At 40.5% G+C, this 14,913-nt stretch overlaps 1 long non-coding RNA gene across 1 annotated transcript in view; it reads left to right on the top strand.

Moving 5' to 3' along the window:
• The window catches only part of LOC104680240, a 67,696-nt gene extending 55,183 nt beyond the window's left edge, over positions 1 to 12,513 (top strand). Inside the window, exons 10-11 of the long non-coding RNA XR_004054369.1 lie at positions 5,655 to 5,744; positions 11,308 to 12,513. This is a non-coding gene — a long non-coding RNA (uncharacterized LOC104680240). The remainder of the gene's footprint in view (positions 1 to 5,654; positions 5,745 to 11,307) is intronic.
• Positions 12,514 to 14,913: the final 2,400 nt, after the last annotated feature.

The raw sequence follows: 14,913 nt of genomic DNA, 5'->3' as shown, positions 1-14,913 counted from the left end.
GCTACAGACAAATATCTCTAAGAAATATAGGTGTATAAATCTTCAAAAAAATACTATCAAACAAAATATAGAAACATGTAAAAAGGATTAAGCACCATGACCGGGTGGTATTTATGTCAAGTATGTGAGTTGATTGAATATCATAAAGTCAGTCATGTCATTGATATGGTTTGGCTCCGTGTCTCCACATAAATCTCATCTTGAGTTGTAATCCCCACGTGTTGGGGGGAGGGATCTTGTGGGAGGTGATTAGATTATGGGAATGGTTCCCCCATGCTGTTCTCATGATAGTGAGTGAGTTCTCATGAGATCTGATGGTTTTATAAAGGGCTTTTCCCCACTTTGAACTGCACTTCTCTCTCCTGCCGCCATGTGAAGAAGGTCATGTTTTCTTCCCCTTCAGCCATGATTATAAGTCTCCTGAGGCCTCCCAAGCCATGCAGAACTGTGAGTCAATTAAACCTCTTTCCTTTATAAATTACCCAGTTTGGGGTATTTATTCATTTCATCATGGGAACAGACTAATACAGTGATGTACCATATTAATAGCATAAAAGACAAACCCATATGATTGCTCCAATAAATGCAGAGAAATAATTAGACACCATTCAAGACCCTTTCATGATCAGAAAGAAAACTCAGCAAGAACTTCAGTAAACTAGGACTAGTTAGATGATTCTGTATTCAGTGATTTGCATTGAAAATTTTATAAATGCATAAGAGAGAGTGAGAGAGCATGGTGGGAAAGGATCACTCTACTCTTTTGGACCCCCATTATGCTAATGAGAACTGTTTTCCACAGAGCAATCTAATGTGGACATCGCTGGCCAGCAGAGCAATTACTGATCATATCAATTTTCTTCTTATTGCTTCCTTTCATTAATTTCCTTGTTAATCAGAAAGAATGTGGGCAAAAAGGGCTTATTTAAAATGACTGGAAGGAGAAGGAGAATCAGCAGTGGGGATACTTGGTATTCCATTGCCATTACAACCATCAGCTTTCTGAGGCAAGATAATTAAGAGGTAGAAGAAATTTCAACACTGAACACAGATATCACATAAAAAGTTAATAACTTTTCTACACACACATTGTTTGCAGGGGAAAGTGCCTAATCATGGGCAAATTAAATGCAGATTAAATTACTAGGTAGTGTCTGACACATTGTGTAGATAGTGATTATGCAAGGGACTCTAGGGAGATACATATTCTTGGAAGGAAACTCAGTAACATCATGGACCTAATTTATATTCTGAGCTATTAACTAATACCATGCCCAGTAAAATATTTCTATTAGTCTTAAAGTGAACATAGTTGGCACCAGGGCACATCAGAGTTTCTCCAAAGTTAAGGATGGTTAAACAAAAGTGACACAAAGAAATGTGATAATGCATCAGTAGAGATGTGAGCAGGCACCTTGGGTAAGTATCTCCTTCATGACCATTTCCATACCTTCACCCCTCCTCTGAATCCAGGGCCTGCACAATTCAACATCAGGGGTGTCAACAAATGGTGCTTGGCTCTCTGCATCTCTGAATTCACTCATCCCTCCTTCCTTTCTGCAATTCAGCTAATAATTCCTGAGCACAAGCCCTGGAAAAGGCACTTGCATGAAAAATGGGAGCACTGTGTCCAGTGAAAACTGCCAGTGTCAGAGCCTGAGTTCCCAGATCATTCTGCCAATGGTTTTATTTTTTCTCTTTTATAAACGACAGTCTCACTGTGTCACCCAGGCTGGAGTGCAGTGGTGCGATGATGGCATACTGCAGCCTTGACCTCCCCAGGCTCAAACAATCTTCCCACCTCAGCTTCCCAAATAGGTGGGACCACAGGTTCATTCCACCATGTCTGGCTTGAATTTTATAATAATAATATATTAAATACATAAAAAAAACTTTAATATGTATGAGCCAGGGTCTTAGAGAAAATACTTGGTGACCATGTTGATGTGAACTGATGTAAAATGCTGGGTTGTGCATTAGCTACCAAGCAAACAAAACAGAAACAAAACTCTTCAACATCTTCTCTCAGGGAATTTTTATCCCATTGAAGCTGTGACTCAGGGCCTCAGCTTCAAAAATTTCAGAGCCTGGGTTTCTTTTTTTTAACTGGAGTAAAGAAATTAGGTGCAAATAAGATGCATTTTCCGCCGGGCGCGGTGGCTCAAGCCTGTAATCCCAGCACTTTGGGAGGCCGAGATGGGCGGATCATGAGGTCAGCAGATCGAGACCATCCTGGCTAACACGGTGAAACCCCGTCTCTACTAAAAAATACAAAAAAACTAGCCGGGCGAAGTGGCCGGCGCCTGGAGTCCCAGCTACTCGGGAGGCTGCTACTCGGGAGGCTGAGGCAGGAGAATGGCGTAAACCCGGGAGGCAGAGCTTGCAGTGAGCTGAGATCTGGCCACTGCACTCCAGCCTGGGCGGCAGAGCGAGACTCCGTCTCAAAAAAAAAAAAAAAAAAAAAAGATGCATTTTCCATCTCAGTCAATGCAACATCACCCTTCTGGTAGCTCAGGTATAAAACCTTCCAGTCTTTCTCTTACCCTGCTTTTCTCTTTACATCCAGTCCATCATTATGTGCTCTTGGCTTGACTTTGACTTTGAATCCTTTTTTTTTTTTTTTTTTTTGAGACAGAGTCTCGCTCTGTTGCCCAGGCTGGCGTGCAGTGGCATGATCTCGGCTCACTGCAACCTCCACCTTCCAGGTTCAAGCGAGTCTCCTGCCTCAGCCCCCCGAGTAGCTGGGACTACAGGTGTGTGCCACCACGCCTGGCTAATTTTTGTATTTATAGTAGAGACACAGTTTCACAATATTGGCCAGGCTGGTCTCAAACTCCTGACCTTGTGATCTGCCAGCCTCGGCCTCCCAATATGTTGGGATTGCAGGCGTGAGACACTGCCCAGCTGACTTTGAATATTTTAAAAATAGGATTGGTAAACTTTTTCTGGAACGGACCAGATATTAAATATTTTCAGTTTTGCTGGCCTTATAATCTCTGTCAAGACTACTGAACTCTGACACTGTAGTGGCAATGCAGGATAAATAAATAAAAGGCATCCAAATTGGAAAAGAGAAACTCACATCCTCTCTGTTTGCTGGCAACATGATCATATACCTAGAACACCCTGAAGACTTCTCTACAAGACTCAGACCTCATTAGTGACCTCAGTAAAGCTCAGTATACAAAATCAACATACAGAGCATCAGTCACTTTTCTATACACCAATAACATTCAAGCTGAGAACAAAGTCAATAACCCAATCCTATTTACAATAACCACAAAAAGATAAAATACTTAGGAATACATCTAACCAAGAAGGTTAAAGGTTCTACAAGGAGAACTACAAAACACTGATGACAGAAATTGTAGACAATACAATAAATGGAAAAACATTCCATGCTCATGAATTGGAAGAATCGATATTGTCCCAAAATGACTGTATTCCCAAATCGATCCACAGATTCAATGTAATTCCCATCAAATTACCAGTGTCATTTTCACAGAATTAGAAAAGCACATCCTAAAGTTCCTATAAAACCAATTAAAAACCCAGTTAACTAAGTAATTCTAAGCAAAAATAACAGATCCAGAGGCATCAAATCAGCCAACTTCAAATTATACTACAAGGCTATAGTAACTAACAGAGCACAGCACTGGAATAAAAATAGACCTGTAGATGAATAGAACAGAACAGACAACCAAGAAATAAAGCCATATATCAACAATTAACTGCTCTTTAATAAAGCCGACAAAAATAGACAATGGGGAAAGACATCCTATTGAATAAGCAGTGTTGGGAAAATTGGCTAACTATATGCAGAATAATGAAACTGAACGCTTAACTCTCACCATTTACAAAAACTAACCCAAGATGCATTAAAGACTTAAATGTAGGTCTTGAAAAATGTTAAAATTCCAGAAGAAAATCTAGTAAACACTCTTCTGGACATTGGCCTTGGTAAAGAATTTATGACAAAGATTCCAAAAGTAAGTGGAATAAAATAACAAATAGACAAATGGGACTTAAGTAAATTACAAAGCTCCTGCACAGCAAAAGAGATCACCAACATAATAAATACATAATCTACAAAATGTGAGAGGATATTTACAAATTATGCCTCTGATAAAGGACTAATATCCAGAGTCTATAAGGAACTCAAACAATTGAACAAGAAAACAAACAACGTATTAATAACTGAGCAAAAAACATGAACAGACATTTCTCAAAAGAAGAAATATAAGAAGCCAACAAACACATGAACAAATTTTCAACATCACTAATCATCAAAGAAATGCAAATCAAAATTACAATGAGATATAATCTTAAACCAGTCAGAATGGTTTTTACTAAAAAGTCAAAAACATCAACAACAGATGTTGGCATGGGTGCAGAGAAAATGGAATACTCATACACTGTTGATAAGAATGCAAATTAGTTCATCCTCTATGGAAAACAGTATGGAGATATCTCAAAGAACAAAAAATGGAACTACCATTCAACCCAGCAATCCCACTACTGGGCATCTAGCCGAAGAAAAAGAAATAATTTTGTAAAAAAAGACACTTGCCCTTGTATGCTTATTGCAACACTATTTACAAAAGCAAGGTCAGGAAACCAACCCAACTATCTACGAGTGGTTTATTGGATACAGAAAATGTGGAACATATACATCATGGAATATTACACAGGCATAAAAAGAGTGAAATCAGGTCCTTTGTAGTAACATGGATGGAACTGGAGGCGATCATCCTAAGTGAACTAAATAGAAACAGAAAATCAAATAATCCATGTTCTCACATATAAGTGGGAGTTAAACAAAGGGTACACATGGGCATAAAGATGGAGAGACTAGACTCTGGGGACCCCAAAAGGTGAGAAGGAAGGAAGGGGAATAAGGGTTGAAAAATTACCCACTGGATGCAGTGTCCAATATTTGAGTGATGGTTCCACTAGAAGCTTAACCCCATGCATTATGCATGTAATACCCATGTCACCCCATGTAACATGTAAGCACATGTACCCCTTGAATGTAAAAATAAAAAATAAAATATTACTTAAAATTTAAAAAATGAAATAAAGTAAACCCTTTACCCCAACTTTCAAATTCCTGGTGTCTGACCAGCTAACACTCTAGAGATTCTATTGCTAAACTTTAAAGGGAGAATGGATCCTGTGTGTCAATTAGCTCAGCAAAGGCTCTCTTTGCAACTTTCTAAGATTTAAGTTTGGTTAGCTGTGTTATATTCTTTGCTTTATTGGCATTAGTTGAGATTTCTTTGACACATTAAGACTTAGGAGATTGAAGTCATTGATCCTTACTCTTTGTCTTTTTATTTCACTTTATTCTAATGTGCTTTATTTAAACTCTAAAGGTATCTGCAGTGTCTCTATGTTCTATATGAATGTACACTGACTCCAGCCTCATTATTTTGCTTCCTCATCCTTTAGAATTCAAAATTAAACATATAGCATAGTAGAATTACATTTTTATAATTTAAACACTAGTTATTATTTCTGGAGTAATTTCTCATGGTTTTTAATAAATGCCATGAACATCATATGACATATTTTACACATAGCCCAATGCACTTGAGTTCCTTCCCTATGTTTATGCTGATTATTAATTTTTCTTATATTTTTTTCCTTCACAGATTTGGCTGAATCTTCAAGAAGATGTAAATGATGATGAAAGTAGCAGTGTTCTTGTGTGTATCCATATTTAACTGGAAATAGTCTTAAAGGTATTGTTGAAGTATTATTTGCTATGGCTTCTCTATACATGGTCATCTTGCAGAGGGTTACAGGTACAGGTGAGAGGACCCTGTGGTGTAGATGTGGAACTGGCTTGCTGGACATGCCCAGGTTTACAGACACACAAACACTTTAGAGCACAAACCAAGGTGTTCTCATGATCCCGTATTGCAGGGAGGCGGATAAACTGTGCCAAGCTCCTACTTGAGAGGACCATGTCCCATGGTGCTTCCATGTCTTCGAGGGTGGGAGGAGCTTACCCTGGAATGGTGGCCACTTGCAGCTGGGAAGTGGCTTTGGGAGAAAGGGGGACCTGCAGCTGTGACTCTACGGGAGTGAAGTTATGTCGCTCACACACCGCGGGGCCAGTGCTCTCTGCTGCCCAAAAATAATGGAAATGGACCTCTGGGGTCTTCCAGGTTTCTCTCTCCTCTGCAGTCTTTTTATATTTCTATTAATAATTTACTCTGAGTTTATTTTATGAATAGCTACTTAATTTTTTAAAATGTCTTTCTAACATCTATCAATACTGACATATAATTTTTCTATTAAGTGTGTTGAGGTGATTTAGTAAAAGAATGTTTTTTAAAATTTCTAATTGAAATTTAAAATTTCAATATTCCATTTCTAAAATAAACCCTCTTGGTAATGCATCATTTTACATAGTGCTGGATTCTAATTCCTAATGATTTATTAGAAATGTATATTCATATTCCTATATATGCTCCTTACAGTTTGTGGGTTTAAATTATGATGATTCTATAAAATGAGATGTGGACGTATTTTATTTTTCCTGTAAGAGTTTAAGTAACACTGGAATTATTTGTTCTTTAAATTGAGTTAAAATTTAGCTGTGAGCCCCAAAAAGTTCAACTGCTTTATCAAACCCATATTTTCAAGTTTTCCATTTTTCTTGGTCAATTTTAGTAATATGCATTTTGATAAAAATCTATGAAAATTTAAACATACTACAATATGGTTGCATGTAATATTCTATTTTCATTATTTTAATGTTAACTCTGTATCCACACTAATCCATTATTAGTTTTTGTCTTTTTTAAAATGTAGACACTTGTAATATACTTTTATCTTTGGAGATTAAATACATAATAACATTTATTAGTATTGGTCCTTTTTAACATTAAATTCTGCTCTTGATTTATAAACTTTTATTTTGAAAATTGGAGTATTTCTTTGGATTAGAGGACTTTTCTTTGCTACTTATTTGATTATTAGTTATTCTCCGTCTGCTTCAGTCTTTACTTCGGAAACTGTATTTTGAGTATTTGGACTCTTCTTCCCTATATCAGCTCTAACAGTGCCTCTGCCTAATTTACCTCTTTGGCCATTCCGTGAGTTGATCTCTTATATCTTAATATGGTTTTTCAGGACCAAAGCCCCTGCAATCACGGGACATTCGATTGTACTGTCATGCTTTTCAAATCTAAGAATTATGGCCTCACGTTACCGCCTTTTCCTAAAACCTGACCTATTTTCATTTCTCCAAGAGTACAACAAACAACATTTTAAATAATGTCTTTAATTTCATAGAATAAAGATTTTTACAGAGATAAATGTGTAAACCAAATATAAATTTCTAAGGTTCCTCAACCGTCTGAATGGACCCCTTCTCTCAGCCAAAGGCATTCCAAAGTTAACATAAAAGACTAGTTCTGGCTGTGATGGGAAAGAGGGTCACACATGATTCATTACACCCTCTGGCATTAACATCAGAACAGATCTTAAGTCTGATAAGAAACATTTACAACCTATTCTCCCGGAAACCTGCTACCTGAGGTCTCCATCTGCATGAAAAAACTGTGATCTCCACAACCCTTATAATTGCAACCCAGCTGTTCCTTTCTATTGATGCCAGGTCTTTAGATAATAACTCTTTGAACCAATTGCCAATCAGGAAATTTTAAAATCTACCTATAACCGGAAGCTCCCACTTTGCGTAGTCCTGCCTTTGCAGATCAAACTAATGTATGTCTTACAGGTATTGTTTAATGTCTCCAATCCCCCTAAAATGCGTAAAACCAAGCTGCACCCCAACCACCCAGGGCACATGTCGTTAGGACCTCCTGAGGCTGTAAGCCTTAAACTTGGTATATACTTTCTAAATTGATCGAGACCTTTTGGCTTTACAGATGCTAATCTTTGGAGTCGTTAAATTATTTTATATCCCGTCATCTACTGATGTCAATTCAGAGACAGGTGTACTTCACCTAGTGCTAGAAATTGAGAAATATTGTATTAGATTATGTAAGCCAATACTCACAGTCTGTAGTGAGCTTAGCCAGTGTGTTAGCAGATACACTTGCCCTGTAGTCCTGACACCACAGGTGGGATAACAGCTCAACAGGCCAGCCTTTTTTTATTTTTTCATTTATGATTGACACATATGTTATCCTAAATAGCAGACAGAGAGGGAGGTTCTCTAAAAGAAAATGAAATATTTTGGGAATGGGCATTACAATGGTAACGCAGGTGCCATAGCAAACTCTGCATATTTGGAGGGTAAAGGAATACAATGACTTTTAAAGGAAAACTGAGGAGGACTATATAATTGTTTTGAGATAATGATCCTTGGCTACAAAGATCAGTAACAATGACATTGTCACCCACATTGGACAGAAGTTGCTCTGCCAACATCTTTGTCCTTGCAGAAGTATTTTTCTTTCTTTTTTTTTTTTTTTTTGAGACGGAGTCTCGCTCTGTCGCCCAGGCTGAAGTGCAGGGGCGCGATCTCGGCTCACTGCAAGCTCCGCCTCCCGGGTTTACGCCATTCTCCTGCCTCAGCCTCCCGAGTAGCTGGGACTACAGGCGCCCGCCATCTCGCCCGGCTAGTTTTTTGTATTTTTTAGTAGAGACGGGGTTTCACCGTGTAGACCAGGATGGTCTCGATCTCCTGACCTCGTGATCCACCCGTCTCGGCCTCCCAAAGTGCTGGGATTACAGGCTTGAGCCACTGTGCCCGGCCAGAAGTATTTTTCATGTAAGGATTTTATGGCCTTTGTGTGAGGCTGTAGTTTCTGCAGAGTCTTTTGTGATAGTTCTTGTTATCAGGCATTCATGCATGAGAACCCTTTCTCCATGGTCTTCCTAGACTTTTTTTTTTTTTTTTTAACGCAAGCGATGCCATTTTAATTCTGACAACTTTTGCACGAAACGATTTTACATATCTTTGGAGTGCTACCTGATATTTCCATATATGCAAACATTGTGTAGTGATCAGATAAGAGTAATTAAATAGTATATCCATCATCTTAAATATTCATTATTTCCTTTTGGTAGGAGTATTCAGAAACCTCTCTTCTAGCTATTTTGAAATACAATATTCATTATTGTTAACTCTAGCTACCCTACCCTGCGATAGAACAGCAGAATGCATTCCTCTTGTCTCACGGTAGCTCTGCACCTGTGGCCCAGTCTCTCCCCAACCCCCTACTTGCCCTCAGTCTCTGGTAACCACTGTTCTAATGTCTACCTCTATAAGAGCAAACTGTTAGATTCCAAGTGTGAGCAAGATCACATGATGTTTGTCTTTCTGTGCCTGATTTATTTCACTTAACACAATGTCCTGCAGGTTCATCTATGTTGTTGCATATAACAGGATCTCTTTCTCTTTTAGGGCTGAATAATATTCCATTGTGTGTGTGTATGTGTGTGTATACACCACATTTTCTGTATCTGTTCATCTGTTGATAGACGCTGAGGTTGATTTTGTATGCTGGCTATTGTGAACTGTGCTGCAGTAAACATAGAAGTGCAGCTATCTCTTTGACATACTGATTTTATTTCCTTTGGATAAATATCCAGCAGTAGGACTGGTGGATCATATGGTAATTCTCTTTTCCCCATTTTCACTCAGCATAGTACTGGAAGTCCTAGACAAAGCAATCAGGCAAGACAAAGAAATAAAAGGCATCCAAATTGGAAACGAGGAAGTCAAATTGTCCCTGTTTGCAGACAACATGATCTTACATATAGAAAGCCCTAAGGACTCCACCAAAAGTCTGTTTAAACTAATAAACAAATGTGGTAAAGTTGGGGGATACAAAGTTAACACACAGAAACTAGTAGTATGCCTATATGCCACTAGCAAACTATCTGAATAAATAAGTAAACAAAGCAATTCCATTTACAATAGCTACAAAAAATAAAATACCTAGGAATAAATTTAACCAAGGAAGTGGAATATCTTTGAAATAAAAACTATAAAACACTGATGAAAGGTATTGAAGAAGACACAAGAAAAGAAAATATAGTCCATGTTCACAGATTGGAAGAATTAATATTGTTAAATGTCCATACTACTCAAAGAGATCTACAGATTCAATAAAATCTATATTAAAATCTCATGACATTCTTGACTGAAATAGAGAAATAATCATGAAATTCACATGGAACCACAAAAGATCCTAAATGTCAAAGCAATCTTGAGCAAAAAGAACACAGTGCAGGCCTCACACTACCTGACGTCAAAACATACTACAAAGCTGTAATGAGCAAAACAGCATGGTGCTGGCATAAACACAGATACATAGATCAATGAAACAGAATAGAAATCCCAGAAATTAATTCACACAATCACAGACAAAGCAGTTTGACAAAGGTCCCAAGACCACCCAATGGGGAAAGGCAGCCTCTTTCCGCCATTCTCTGTGGAGCTCCACCTTCATACCTGATTCTTACCTTCCGTGCCATTTTTCACTAAATGTTTCCAATTATTAGATAAGGGGGTACAGGGCTTTTATCCATGATGTGGAATTTTTCCCTATTACAGTTGTTGTTCTTGTTGTTGTTGCTGTTTTCATTTCACTGGAAAATTGGGCAAATAGCCACCCTCCTGGCTCTGGATGCCTGGTAATGCCAAGGGCGTCCTGTGTAACCATTGCAGTCATTCCCCACAGGGTGCAGAACCCTACAACACAGGCCACACAGTTTCAGATCTTTCAAAGACCTTTTGAAATGATGCAAGCAGTCATTATATATCATTATATGTCTTTTGAAATGGGACAATCAGCCATTATATGTCTGTTTTACTGAAAATAAAACTGAGGTCACAATCTGAATTTATAGATTCTTTCTCATTCGAAATCATTTTGTCGCTACATTTATTTTCAAAATTTTGGGTGAGAATGGCCTGACTCGTGGTGCTCTGGCCTCATGACTGTAGACATTTTACAACACTCCTCCTATCTCCCCAGAGCCTCAGTGAGAGCCGGGGAAGGTGGGTCCAGCCCCCACCGTCCTCCTCCAGGCACATCTGCGGGCATCAGTCTGGAAGTTGGGAGGGACTTGAAGTGATAAGTCTAAAAAGGGGAGTTTTTAACTATCTTGCTGTCTATTTTGAAATTAAGGAAAAGAACAACTGTTAATCTTTTACTGCGTCCGAATAAATGATGAAATAGTGAGATTTAAAGTGAGTGAGGTTACTGTCACCATGGTGAGACTTCGACTTTAATGGCAGAGCCGAGTTGCCGGAAGGCAGGGGTCACCTTTAAGAGGAGTCACAATCTGACGAATCTTTTTCTGTGTGAATTTCAGCGTTTCCTAGACAGGAACTTACAGGCCGTCGCAGTGCAGCGTCGTCAGCAGTAACAGCAGGGACGGTAGCCGGGTGAGGCCTCGGGCTCATCAGGGTGTGCCCTGCACCGTGGGCTCCGGAAAGCACATGTAACCTCGTAGGCTCGGACAGCCAGACACCGGGGTGTGTACCTGGCAGAGCGCATGGTGAGCGCTCAGAAATATGCATCCTTCACCGTGCGGCTGACCAGCAACCTTCTGGTATCAGCCTCCTCACCTGCCACTGACACAGGGACCCCCAGGCGCAGGTTCCACAGCAGGGCCTCCTTCCCCGCCTCTGGCGGGAGCCCCCGCTCCACCTGGCCAAGGGAACCTCCTTTGCTTGGTGGGCGTGGGTGCTTGGAACCCTCCCCTCTTTTGCACAGGAATTAAGCAGAAGTCTTCTCCCGGGTAACAAGCCTTGGACTTCAGTTCCACGTAAACGCAGGAGCCGTGGCCAACCTAGCTTTGTCGGACGCTGACTTCAGCAGCAGAGGAAGCAAATGAGTTAAGTATCCTTTGTGAACTAGGTACATGTTCCTACTAGACTGAGCAAAAGATGCCATTTGCTGAACACCGTTAGGACAATAAACAGCTGAGAGCATGTAAAGTGAGAGGTAGTGAGAGGTGAAGGTGGAGCTCTCTGGCCGGCCCTCTCATGTGAGAAGGAATGGGGAGGGGAGAACAGGAGGCTGGATGGGGAAGGGGCCCAGGCCCAGCCAGGCTGTCTGTCTCCCCCCGCCCCGATCCTACAGCCCACTCCTGAGTCCCCTGTGCACCCTACTCTTGAACAGCACGCAGGATTCACACACGGCATCTGGACGGTCCTTGCCTTTGCTGTCCCTCAGGCCCTCTTCTTATCTTGGGGATGTCAGATCAAGTCCAGGCAGCCCGATCACCCCAGGCAGTCGCCGTCTGTTTGGATGAGAAGGTGCAGCTGCTAAGCTTCTGAAGCTGGTAAGAAACATCTTAAAGAAGGATCAACTTCTTCAACAGGCACAGACAAGACCTTTGGATTTAGAGAGTGTTTGCCCCAAATGGTTGTCTCAGGCCTCCCGGGAGTCCTCTGACTCCTTTCAGAGGAAACCTCTGTGGCCCCTGATGAGTCGGGGGTCCGCCACACTTCCTCATGTAGGCCACCGGCCTGGGGCTCCTTCATCCTTAGTCACACTCCTCACATGTGCTCTTCGGTGCTTTTCTTACTATTTTTATTGCACACATTGGTGCAAATTGTGATCTTATCTTAATAAAATATATACAATCCAAGTTGGGAAAGGGAACTGCCATATAGACCATAAAGGGAATTAATTATGCCAGGAAATTAAGGTGCAGACCATTTTCTTCTGAATATTAAAAAAATGTACTTTCAAAACTTCAGTCAGTCCTTTCTCCCATGGTAGCTGAAAGTCAATAGTGTCATTAAGTTAGCTGCACCTTCGTATTTATTGAAAAACCTACCAAAAGGGCCAGCATCTGTCGGCTTGCCCTGCTGGGTCGTTCTCCAGCCAGGCCTCCTGAGCTAACATTTGGCATCTGCAGGGGGCATCTGGGCAGGTGTCCTAGACACAGGCCGGTCGGGAACTGGCCAGAAGCCAGCCTTGCCGCGTGTTTGCCCCTAGGGTGTCCTGTCACACACAGGGATGTGCTTTGGAGACCTTTTATCAGGACAGGCCTGGCTTCGTCCTGACAAGTTTATCACTGGTTTTTAAGCCTGAGCCAACAGAGGTGTTCGTTATGGGGTTCAGTACATTGTTCCTGAAGCGCTGTAATTCTAAATGAGAGAAAAGAAAACTGTTTTTCTAATGCATCGATTATTTTTAAAAATAAAGTAAAAGTATTTCACATGGCAAATGATTCCTAATCAATGATTATGAGTGATCTGACATCTTTAGCTTTGTCGTTTGGAACTTTTGTCTTTGGTGGCTGGCCTCATTCCAGATGTGAAGGTGATATTTGTGCAGAGAGAAAGAGGATGTGTCTGGTATCTGACAGTTCTCACAGAGTTAACTACAAATTAAATGAGGATGTCTACCTGCAGAGGGGTGGGGCTTTTTCTTGAGACAGGGTCTGAGTCTGTCACTCAGGCTGGAGTGCGGTGATAAAATCACAGCTCACTACAGCCTCCAACTCCTAGGTTCAAGTTTGCCTCAGTACTCCCGAGTAGCTGAGAGTACAGGCCGGCACCACCATGCTTGGCTAATTTTTAAATTCTATTTTGTAGAGATGGGATCTCACTTTGCTGCCCAGAATGGTCTTGAACTCCTAGGCTAAAGCAATCTTCCCTCTTCGGCCTCCCAAAGTGCTAGGATTACAGGTGTAAGCCACCATGCCTGGCCTGTATTTGAACGATTAAAGTCAAATTGTTTTTGTCAGACTCTGAGTAATATACACCCTCATTTTCCCATTGGAAAAATCTCTCTCAAAACATGCCATTTAGGTGAGATATGCAGTCAGAGCCCCCCTCTATCCTGGGGCATGCAAGCAAAGTAAACCAATCAATCTCTCCCCTTGAATTTAAATTCTTGCCGAATAGGGCAAGTTGGGATTAACCGAGAATGGAGCCAAGCGTGAGCCCGTCACGAACCTCTTGTCATCTCAATTAACCGTGTTATCTTAATCACGTGAGTTTACCTGGAAATATCCTGAAGTCAGCTGGCTAAACTGTTCTTAATTCTGTTAAGTATTAAATATGTTTCCAACAAAGCCAGGCTTTCTCTAATTATCCAGCCAGTGATCAAAGTGGTGTAATAATAGAGGAATCTTTATTTTACAGAAGAGTGCATAACAGCACTATTACTTACCTTGCATTGAGGCAGGAAGGACGCTTCAAGCATGAAAAGAAGCATGAAGTTTCTAATCTTAGTGTTGAAAAGGGTCTTACGTAGTTGAAGGTTTTGTCTTCCTACAGCCAGCATTAATTTAGGATTCACATTCAACTTACCTTCCAGTGCCTGCAGAATGTGGTGTTAGGATTTTTCCTTTTGCTTCTTTGTAGGTGAATTATTTCTTCCAAGTGGAAGGCACGATCTTAGGCCGTGACTTTGTTTCTGTGCTCTCCGTTCTATTTGAAATGCCCGGAATAGTGCGTGGGAGACACTCAATGGTATGACTGAACAAATGTGGAGAAAAAAATGTTCTCTACTGTCTTTTCTATTTGCATTTGAAAAGCAATTACAATATCCTTGACGTAGTGACCCAAATTCTGCCCTTCGTGCCCCCAACATTTTACTGAGAGCAACAAGAAATAACCAGATGAGTAAAGACCATATCAGAAGTTGGGGTCAGAGGATGAGGAACCTGCCAGAGCTTTCCAGATTTATAATCTCTTGGCTCCCGTGAGCTAAGAGATGCAATTTCCTCTCAAATTTTCTATATAGCTCCTAATTTTTTCAAGTAGGTCAGAATTTTACCCTAGCAGAGAGTGGGGGAGAACTCTCGATGTGTTCTCTACTCATGAAAATAAAACTGTGAGTTTCAGTACAAACACCTCTATTATACTGATGTGTAGGAGCCATCTCTTTTCCAATGACATAATTTTAATGCCATGCAAAAAGCACATTTTAAGATGATGTAACTGGAATGAAAAAA

The sequence above is a fragment of the Rhinopithecus roxellana genome, chromosome 17, assembly GCF_007565055.1.
Source record: "Rhinopithecus roxellana isolate Shanxi Qingling chromosome 17, ASM756505v1, whole genome shotgun sequence".
NCBI classification, from domain to species: Eukaryota; Metazoa; Chordata; class Mammalia; order Primates; family Cercopithecidae; genus Rhinopithecus; species Rhinopithecus roxellana.
This window is presented reverse-complemented; position numbering and strand designations above follow the sequence as displayed.